At 46.7% G+C, this 10238-nt stretch overlaps 1 long non-coding RNA gene across 1 annotated transcript; it reads left to right on the plus strand.

Moving 5' to 3' along the window:
- On the plus strand, positions 1-9128 carry LOC106010451 (uncharacterized). Its single transcript, XR_001184259.3, has 3 exons — positions 1-77; positions 947-1150; positions 6980-9128. It is a non-coding gene; the product is annotated as an uncharacterized LOC106010451 (long non-coding RNA).
- The last annotated feature ends 1110 nt before the right edge of the window (positions 9129-10238 follow it).

Below are 10238 nucleotides of genomic sequence, written 5' to 3' on the forward strand. Positions count from 1 at the left end.
AAACACACCGCGCCGGACGCCTCTGGGTGAGCGGGCATGAGGAGGGGGCTGCAGTCCTGCGCACTGGGTGAACGGAGGTGGGTTCTTGGGCTCAGGCTAGCTAGGAGGGAGCATGCGCGCCGGGTGGCAGGTGTGGTGGTAACTGAGAGTGGTGGGTCGGGGCGCGGTGGGTCGGGGCGCGGTGGGCGGGGCGGGGCGGGGCAGGGCAGAGCTAGAAGCTGTCCAGTGGTATTAGCGAACACGTGGTCTGAACAAAAGGCGCGGGAGTCTGAAAGATTTCTTTTAAGTGGAGTCTTGGGATTCTTTTGCTGTAGAATTCAGTAATACCTAAGGAGCTGACCCCCATGTTTGTAATCAGACATTTTAAACTACATTTCCACCCTATGAAACGATACAATATACGCTCCTTTGAAAAACAAGTTAGAGTAGGGATTATAGCTCAGAAGTACAGCACTTGCCTGGCAAGTGTGAGGCCCTGAATTCGATTCCAGGTTAAAAAAAGAAAAAAGTTAATACAGAGGCATAAAATAAAAAACTCCCTCTCCTCAGGACCTCCCCAGGTAATATGTATACTTACCTAATATTAGTCTGTGCACAAACTCATAGTCTATTTGTAAGAATAGGATATACACTTGGCTTTTTCACTCAGAGTGGACATCTTAATCTGCACAGTAAGAATGAAATTGATGAGCCATGGTTTAATAGCTCAATTCCTGATGGCTGTTGTTTGTATGTAGTTGTGACTGTTAGATTCAAGTCCCAGAGTCACCGTTTTTTTCTTCTCAAAATCCTCTATCCAATTCAAGTCCAGGCATTCTGCTTCCAAAATACATTAAACCAACAGGTTAATTTCTCCCTCATCTCCAGTGCCACTCTTGGTTCTTGGTCTTCATCTGCTGTAGCACTTGTTGAGAGCATTTGCTGTAACATTTGGTTCCCTGACCAGGAATCAACCACACGCTGACCACTAAGGTCACCAGTCGAAGCCCTCACAAAGCAAGTGGGGACCTCTCTGGTGCCCCAATGGGAAGGCTCACCCTCAAAGATTTCTCGGAGTCCTGGAGATGAACTCCATTGCTCGCTGCTTGCGGCTCTCCAGACCCAGAAGGGGAAAGGATACTTGTCTGGTCTGGACTGGTCACTGGATAAGGTAAGACCCCCAGAGGTGCCCCAAGTGAGTTCAGTCCCAGTCAATTTGAATGAAGTTGGGCCTGATCACCCCTCATGAGTGAAGATTCCCAGGGAGGGTATATTTAACCTCTGAGAGTCTGTTGTATGAATGAGTGAATGGGTGTGAACAGACAGTGTAAGCCATAGATTGCTCCGTGTATGCTCCAAGGTGAGGGAACCCTCAGGGATCCCATAGCTACAGAGTGTGTGTGAGTCAGATTTCTGTGGTTCTGTGGTTCCTATGGCTAAGTGGCAGCTCACATCTCTGTACTGGGGGGTCCCTGACCAAGCCCAAGATTACAGGTGTGCCTGTTGCCAAGACAGATCTTGGTCCCACGAGGGGAACAGCCAGAACTGACAAGTGCTTGGTTCCTCTTTGTGGGGCACCCACCTTTGTTTGTCACAATTCCATTCAAGGGGATACAACATATACATAGAGAGATAGAATAGGTGCAAGTGAGAGCAAACCTACAGTCCTTGATTACATGCTGAAAAACTTTAAAAGAGGATTTCCTAATGACTGTGGAGTGAAAATGAAACCTCAGAAGCTCCATGCCTTTTGTGAAATTGAATGGCCAAACCTTTGCCCCAACTGGCCATCTGAAGGGGCACTTGATGTTGAAATTGTCCATCAAGTTTGGAACAAAGTGACAGAGCCTGATGAACAAGGCCATCCTGACCAGTTCCCTTACACTGACTCCTAGCCCAATCTGTATCAGAGCCTCCCACCTTGGCTCCACACCTGTGTCTTACATGATGAAAAGGCCATCCTAGTCCTAAAAACAAATCCACAAAGTCATCTGAGAGGCTCTCAGATTTACCCCAAGCCAGAAAAGCTTTATCCTGTTCTGCCAGAGGACCCCAAGTGGCCCTTCAGCTCCACTGGCTGTTCCTGATTCCACTGGGCCCCTGCCCAAGGCCCTCCCCACCTCCAGAATCTCTCCCACCTCCTGGAGCTCTACATTTACCACACCTGCCCTTGCCTGCTCCAGCTGTGCCTATAAGTGGCCTCCAGACTCCTCCACCTGTTCCTGATTCCTCTGGGCTTCCATCACCTGCCCAAACCTCTGCCCCAGAGTCTCTCCCATGGCCTGGAAGCCCCAACAGCTGCCTTTGCTCTTACACTCATCTTGAGACTCCAGCTCACCTCCAGTTGCCACTTCGCGCCTACCCCAGAGCTCAAAGAGACTCATCCAACCAGCTGCCCCAGCTGTTCAGCTCCACTGATCTCCTAAATTGGAAACATCACAACTGTCCTATTCAGAGAAGCCCCAGGCAGTGACAGACCTCCTGACATCCATCTTCCAGACCTACCTGCCAACGTGGGATGACTGTCAGCAACTCCTTCTGACTCTGTTTAACACTGAGGAATGCTGCAGCATTTTAGATGGGGCCAAAGCCTCATTAAAATCAAAAGTCCCTGCCACCGTGGTTGATCCTGACACTGGGGTAAACACAGCCCTCCCCTGAGTCCATCCAGAGTGGGACTATAATACAGCAGAAGGCCGTGAAGCCATAAATCAATACCACCCTGCTCTCTTCGCAGGCCTCAAAGCGGAAGGCAAAAAGCCAATAAACATGTCTAAAATTACTGAAGTGGGGCCGGGGATTTAGCACAGTGGTGCCACCGCCTGCCTGGAAAGCGCAAGGTCCTGAGTTTGATCCCCAGTACAAAAAAAAAAATTACTGAAGTGACCCAGGAACCCAGTGAAAGTCCAACCAAATTTTATGAGAGACTGTGAAGCCTACAAGGTCTACACACCCTTTGACCCTGAGGCCCCTGAAAATCAAGATGGTCAGTGCTGCCTTTGTTACACAGTCAGCCTCTGACATTAGAAGAAAAATCCAAAGGATTGATGGCTTTGCTGGTATGAATGCTACTCAACTACTTCAGATTGCTTAGAAGGTTTTTGTAAATCAGGGAAGAAAAGAAGGAGCAACGATGTGAGGCAGACTGCAGAGCCTACCAGAAAGCTGCCCTTTTATCTGCAATGTTAGGGAAGCCTATTCCTGAAGTGCCCACCAGTGCCAGTCCTACCATGGCACCTGACCTAAGGGGGCCCCTCTAGCCTCACAGTCTAAAACTGGTGGCAGACCTTATGCCTTAGTAGCTGACCAATGTGCTTGCTGCAAACAGTTTGGACATGGAAAGATAAGTGCCCCCTCCGTCTGAAGTATGCAAAGAAATCTGACTATGTTGGCCCACCTCAGCCTGAACCTCTCCTCTCTTCAATGACAACAAATAGGACAGACCAGGCTCTATTAGATTGGGCCCCTGGGGAGCCCACAGTTGTTGCCAGAATCTGGGGAAAACCCATGACTTTTATGGTGGACAGTGGAGCTGAACATTCAGTTGTGACTCAGCCTTGCTCCCTTGACCTCCTGGTGAATCCAAGTCATCAGCACCACTGGAGTCCCTACTGAAAAGAAATTCTGTCAATCCAGATCCTTTGAGATTGGTGGACACTTTATTAAACATGAGTTCCTGTACATGCCTGAGTGCCCTATACCTCTGTTGGGATGTGACCTCCTTTCCAAGTTGGGAGCAACCATTTCCTTTGCTCCTAACCAGCCAGCCTCCTTTGCATTCAGATCCATCATCCTGGACCTGATCTTGACTCTGACTGTGCCCTGGGAAGAAGAGTGGCACCTACACCAGCCTGAAATGCCTGATAGTCATAACCCTGAGGTCTTAAGAGACTTATTTCCAGGAGTATGGACAGAGGACTCACCCCTGGGGCTTGCTGTCGACTGTGCCCTTTGGTGATCGAACTCTGTCCTACCACAACCTCCATTGTTGTTAAGCAATTCCCAATGTCACAAGAGGCTCGACTCAGCATCCAACCCTACATCTCTTGCTTAAAACGGTTTGGAATCATAATAGACTGTCAGTCACCTTGGAACACTCCTCTCCTCTCAGTAAAGAAACCCAACAGGGATTACCAGCCGGTGCAGGACCTCCATGCCATCAACTCCACCACCACAACTCTGCACTCATGGTTCCCAATCTTTATACCCTCTTGAGTTTGCTTTCCCCTGATGTTGCCCGGTTCACCTGCCTGGACCTAAAAGATGCCTTCTTCTGTCTATGGGTCAGACCTGTCAGCTAGCCCATCTTCACCTTTGAATGGGAGGACCCAAGGCAGGACTAAAAGGCCAACTTACCCGGACCCATCTCCCACAGAGTTTCAAGAACTCCCCCATGCTCTTTGGAGAAGCTATAGGCATGGATCTGGCCCAGTCTCCACATGCTGATTTCAACTGCACCTTGCTACAGTATGTAGATAATCTGCTGATTTGCAGCTCAAATAAATCAGACTTCTGGAAGGGAACATAGGCCCTTCTCCACCATCTATTGGCCATAGAGTATAAAGTCTCCTGGAAGAAAGTTCAGATATACAAGCCAAAAGTGCATTACTGGGCCAGGGATTTAGCTCAGTAGTTCTGCTGCCTGCCTCGAAAGCACAAGGTCCTGACTTCGATCCCCCGTACCAAAAATAAAAACAAAAACAAAGTGCGTTACCTAGGATTTGACCTCGAAAAAGGACTCAAACACCTGGGCCCAGAGAGAAAGGAAGTCATTTGCTCCATCCCAAGACCCAACAATAAAAGACAACTTAGAGAATTTCTGAGGGTTGCAGAATTCTACTGGATATGGATACCCAGATTTCCTGAAAAGGCTAAGCCCCTATATGACATGCTAACAGGGAAGGAAAATGAAAGAGAACTGTTAAATTGGACTTTAGAGCAAACTGATTCCTTCCAGACAATAAAACAAGCGGTATCAATAGCCCCAGCCCTGGGCATTCCTGATGTGATCAAACCCTTTCACCTATTCATCAACAAACGAAGACATGTAGCATCAGGGGTTCTGACCCAAAAGGTCAGCCCTTGGGAGAGGGCTGTTGCATATCTGTCAAAGAACTTAGACTCTGTAGCCAAGGGCTGGCCTCCCTGCCTGAGATCACTGGCAGCAACTGTCCTCATGATTAAAGAAGCTGACAAATTGACCCTAGGACAAAATCTGACAGTTCACATGCCACATGCTGTTCTAGAACTGCTCAACAGTCGGGGATATCATTGGCTCTCAAACAGCTGTGTCACTCAATATCAAGGACTGCTTTATGAAAATAACCGACTCACTTTGACCAATTGACTAAACCTCTGAACCCAGCTACCTTCTTGCCCACTGAGCTTCAACCCCCCAGACCACGACTATCTAGCCCTGACTCATGAACTTTTTGCAAGTCAGCTGGACCTACAGATGAAACCCTTGTCTGATGCTGAGTACACCCTATTCAAGGATGGAAGTAGCTCAGTCAAAGATGGAAAGCATCAGGCTGGATATGCTGTTGTCACCACAGAAGAGGTGTTACAACAGGGCCTCTTCCTCAAAACTTGTCTGCTCTGCAAGCTGAATTATGGACCCTGATATAAGTCCTCAACTGGGCAAAAGGAAAGAAAATAAACATGTATACTGACTTAAGTATGCTTTTGCCACTGTCCATGTCCACAGAATGCTTTATAAGGAACGTGGACTTCTCACGACAGAAGGAAAACAAATTAAAAACAAGGATGAAATCTCTCAACTCCTGACTGCAATTTGGAAATCTAAGAAGCTGCCATTATCCATTGCAAAGGGCATTAGAAAATAAAAGACCCTTGGAAACCACAAGGCAGATGAAGCCACAAAATTGGCACCCAAGGGCTCCAATTGGAGAATTTAAAACAGAATCTTGAAGTCCAACATGAAATACCCCATGATACTGTCCTCGGTCTCCACAGCAAGCCCCTCTGCTATCCCAAGGAAGAAAATACATGGGCACAACAAGAAGGGGCTCACATACAACCAAACAGTGCCTGGACTCTGCCACATGAACAAATGGTTGTCCCACAAAAGCTGGCCTATGCCTGGGTAAAACATCATCATAACATCACACATAGAGGAAAAACTGCTATGAACCAACTTCTAACCCATTACTATTGTATCCCTAAATTAGCCTTAATCTGTGCCTCCATTAGTCAGAGATGTCAAACCTCTACAAGGACTCAGCCCCCATCTGGGCCTAAACCCCCACCTGGTATCCAACATGCTGGACTTTCCCATTTTGAAGACCTACAAATAGACTTTACAGAGGTCAAACCATGTAGAGTCTACAAATGTCTGCTGGTGCTTGTGTGTACCTATTCTGGATGGCCAGAAGCATTTCCTACAAAAACTGAAAAAGCCACCGAAGTCTGCCAAGCACTGCTGAGAGAAATTATTCCTAGATATGGGCTGCCTTTGACCATAGGCAGCAACAATGGACCTGCCTTTGTGGCAGTAATAACCCAGAAGCTCAGTAAAGAACTGAAAATTAAATAGAATATATATATAGGCCACAAAGCTCTGGAAAGTTTGAAAGGATAAATAGGACTTTAAAATCAATATTGACTAAATATCACCAAGAATCTTGGGCACCATGGATAGATTTACTTTCCATGGCCCTTCTCAAGGTCTGAAGTTCACCAGGACCCAAGGGATATACACCCTTTGAAGTTTTGTACAGGAGACCTCCTTCCATAATTAGAGGTCTCCAGGGAGACCTATGCCAGCTACAGAACATATCCCTGCAGGAACAACTTACACAATTAGGGCAGACTTTTTCTCAGATACACAAAAACATAGCTGAAAGACCAGCCATACCCACAGACACACCTGCCCATGCAAATAGCCCCAGTGATATGGTTTGGGTAAAAGATTGGAAAAAGGAGCCTTTACAGCCAATCTGAAAAGAACCTTATATGTTCATATTAACCACCCCCACAGCTATTAAAGTTTCAGAAATTCAGCTGTGGATCCATCACTCTTGGATCAAGAAGGCTCACCTGGACAACTGCTGGAAGGCCTGCCCAGAAGAATCAACTTCCCTGAAAATTACCCTGAGGAGACAACGCACCCAAAGCCCTGCTCCCACCAGTCCAGAAGCTGATGGGTCTATGCACAGCTGATGCTCCAACTTTGGAATGAACTGTGGACAATTGAGCTGCTTGTTTTATGGAGTGTTGGAACCAGTCACCCTTGTTTGTAACTGTTGGCTTCTGGTATGCCATACCCGTACGTATACAACTGTACAAAGATGTTTCCTATTGTTTTTTGTTTATTTGTTTTGTTTTGGTACCAGGGATTGAATTCGGGACCTTGAGCTTGTGAGGCAGGCAGTGGAACCATTAAGCTAAATCCTGGCCCCCTATTGTTGATCTGTATCTGCTCCTACGTGGTCTACTTGGCCAAGCAAACTCAGGGCACTGGGAGTTCCAAGCCCAACTTTATGGCACCGATCCCATGGTAATCCTCAACAGGACTACATGGGATCCCTCCCAGCCTACTATGTATTTGTATTTTAATGCACGTCCTATTGAAACCAAAAACCCAGGCCAGAATTCCTATGTTTAGGAGGCTTAATCTGGGAAAGAGAATATCAAACCAATAACAAATATGTCTGTCCCAAATGGTGCCAGCCACCTGGAGGCCAAGGGCGTCTAAGCCACTGTAGAGACATCCTAGATTGGTTCTTCCTCTATTGGGACTGCCCCATGGACTACAGGGGGTACCTGAATATGCCCTTAACCCAGCTCCCATCAAACCCTAATTGTCAACAAGGGACTTGCAACCCAGTAAGGTACACTGTCCAGGACTCCACCAACCAAGAGTGGGCAAACAGTTGTCAGATGAATGTCCAGGTAGATGGTAGGGGAAAAGACCCGGGGGTAATCATAAGAATCCAAAACGTCTAGGCCCCATCACTCCATATCAGTATATCTACACCAAGGCCACCACTGCTCCCATTCCCCCCTGAGCCCAAGGGAAACCTTACTGACCCACCCACACCTAACCTACACACCTATTGAACACGAACACACAGTCTAGTCATAGTCTAGTTTGACCATGTTCAAACAAAAGGGGGGAAATAAAGCAGAAAATACACTTGCTCTCAGTCAGAAGACCCCACCCTTCAGTAAGCCTTTTGTTCTCCAATAAGTTTGTTTCCCCAGAATGATGTAACCTCTTGACCCTCTTCCTGCCATATGAAACCAGAATGTAACTTTTGACCAATCATATAATACCTTCCTGTTCCTGCCATATATAAAAAAGGGTGACACTCAATGTATCTTTCTGTCCAGTCAACTAACAACAAGCGCTCTGCTTCTGTACTTCCTGCTTGCTCACAAACCCTATAAAAACCTGGCACACCGACCTTTCAGGGCCTGACTCTTTGGGAGTGATCCCAGTCAGGACTGCCAAAGTCAAGAAAGCTGTACATTTGCTCCAAACCTCGGGTCCCACTCAGTTCTTGGTCTTGGTCTGCTGTAGTACTTGCTGAGAGCTGTAGAATTTGCTGTAATACTATCTCTCTTAGGCCCACTAAAATCCACATGATCCAAACCCACCTCTTTGACCATAAAATATACTACCACTAGTGCCAGGCTAAGTGACAGGAAGATCCCACGACCTCTAGGTCAGCCTCAGTTCAAAGCCAGCCTAAACTCAGACCTTGCTCCAAAGGGGGGGTACTTTTACTTCCTAATTCATTGGGGGTTTTTTGTTCCTTGAGACAGGATCTTACTGTTTAGCCCAGACCAGCCTCACACTCATGCCAAATCCTCCCAAGTGATGGGATTACAGGAGTGAGCCACCATGCCCAACTGATGTCTAATTTATTGACCATCCTTTGTGTCTAAAATACAAACTGAGGGACCAGGGATGTAGCTCAGTGGCACCACACCTGCCTGGCAAGCACAAGGTCCTGAGTTCTATTTCCATTGAGGGGGGATACAAACTGAAATACAAACTCCATGAGAGGGTCCTTGTCTTCTTCACTATTTTATTCCATCACCTGGAACAATGCCTGCCTAACACATAATAGGTGCTCAGTAAACATTTGTTGAGTTGAGTAAATAAATAACTTTTGGATGAAGGAGAATGCCTGTCTTTTATTGGTGGTAGTGGTTGGTTTTTGTTTGTTTTTGTTCTTGGTGTTTGTTTTTACAGTGCCAGGGACTGAACCCAGAGTCTTAGTATTATAGATAGCTAAGTTAGGTGAGAATGTTACAGGCAATCAGACAGGACTAGGCCCTTGGGGGAGTCAGTGCAGAGGATGAGAACACATTACAACTGTGCCTTGAGATGCATCTGTTGGAGTCCAGGACTCAATATACAGATGGAATAACCAGGCCTATATACCTCCTCAAGGGATAAGATAATTGCTATCACCTGGTCCAATAAAGTCTAGATAGACATCAGTCACCCCAGTAGGTGACCAGGACCCCCGATCCATCCCTTCCTAAAGAAAATACTTGTTTTTTTCCATATACATTTGCTGTGTGTCCTGCTTCCTTATTGGATCAATAGTACCTAAACTGCTATACTTGTAATCTTATCGGTTGATCATTGTATCCACCTTGTGATTTTGCTCTATAAAACTTCCTTTCAGAAGTGGGCTCATCGACAACCCACTTTTAGGTCCCCTCCTGTCTCTTAGGAGCTGTCTCTCTCAATAAGTTTTCCTGCTTTTAACCTCTGTTGTTCTTTTGAATTCATGCTTCGATTTTGGGGAGCACAAAATCAGTGTACCTGACATCTAGCCGGTTGGGAGTTAAATTTATTTCCCCTACATCATCAGCACTGAGCTACATCTCATCTCTCCGTCATCAGCACTGAGCTACACCTCCTCTCTCTCTCTCTCTCTCTCTCTCTCTCTCTCTCTCTCTCTCTCTCTCTCTCTCTGAGACAGGGTCTCACTATGTAGTTCAGGCTGGCCTGAAACTTGTGACCATCCTCCTGCCTCAGCCTCCTGAGTGCTGGGATTGCAGACATGCACCACCATCCCTGGCTTAATCTCTTTTTATTTTTTATTTTGAGATAGAATCTTTCTGGGTTGCTAAGTTGCCCAGGCTGGACTCAATCTTGCAATCGTCAACAAACAAAACAAAACAAAAAAACTTAGAATCCTCCTACTTCAGCCTCCCACAGTGCTGGGATTACAGGTGCATACCACCACACCTTGCACTTTCAAGGCAGATGGCAG

The sequence above is a fragment of the Heterocephalus glaber genome, unplaced genomic scaffold (assembly GCF_053883595.1).
Source record: "Heterocephalus glaber isolate CG9 unplaced genomic scaffold, H.glaber_assembly_v1.0 deba00001564, whole genome shotgun sequence".
NCBI classification, from domain to species: domain Eukaryota; kingdom Metazoa; phylum Chordata; class Mammalia; order Rodentia; family Bathyergidae; genus Heterocephalus; species Heterocephalus glaber.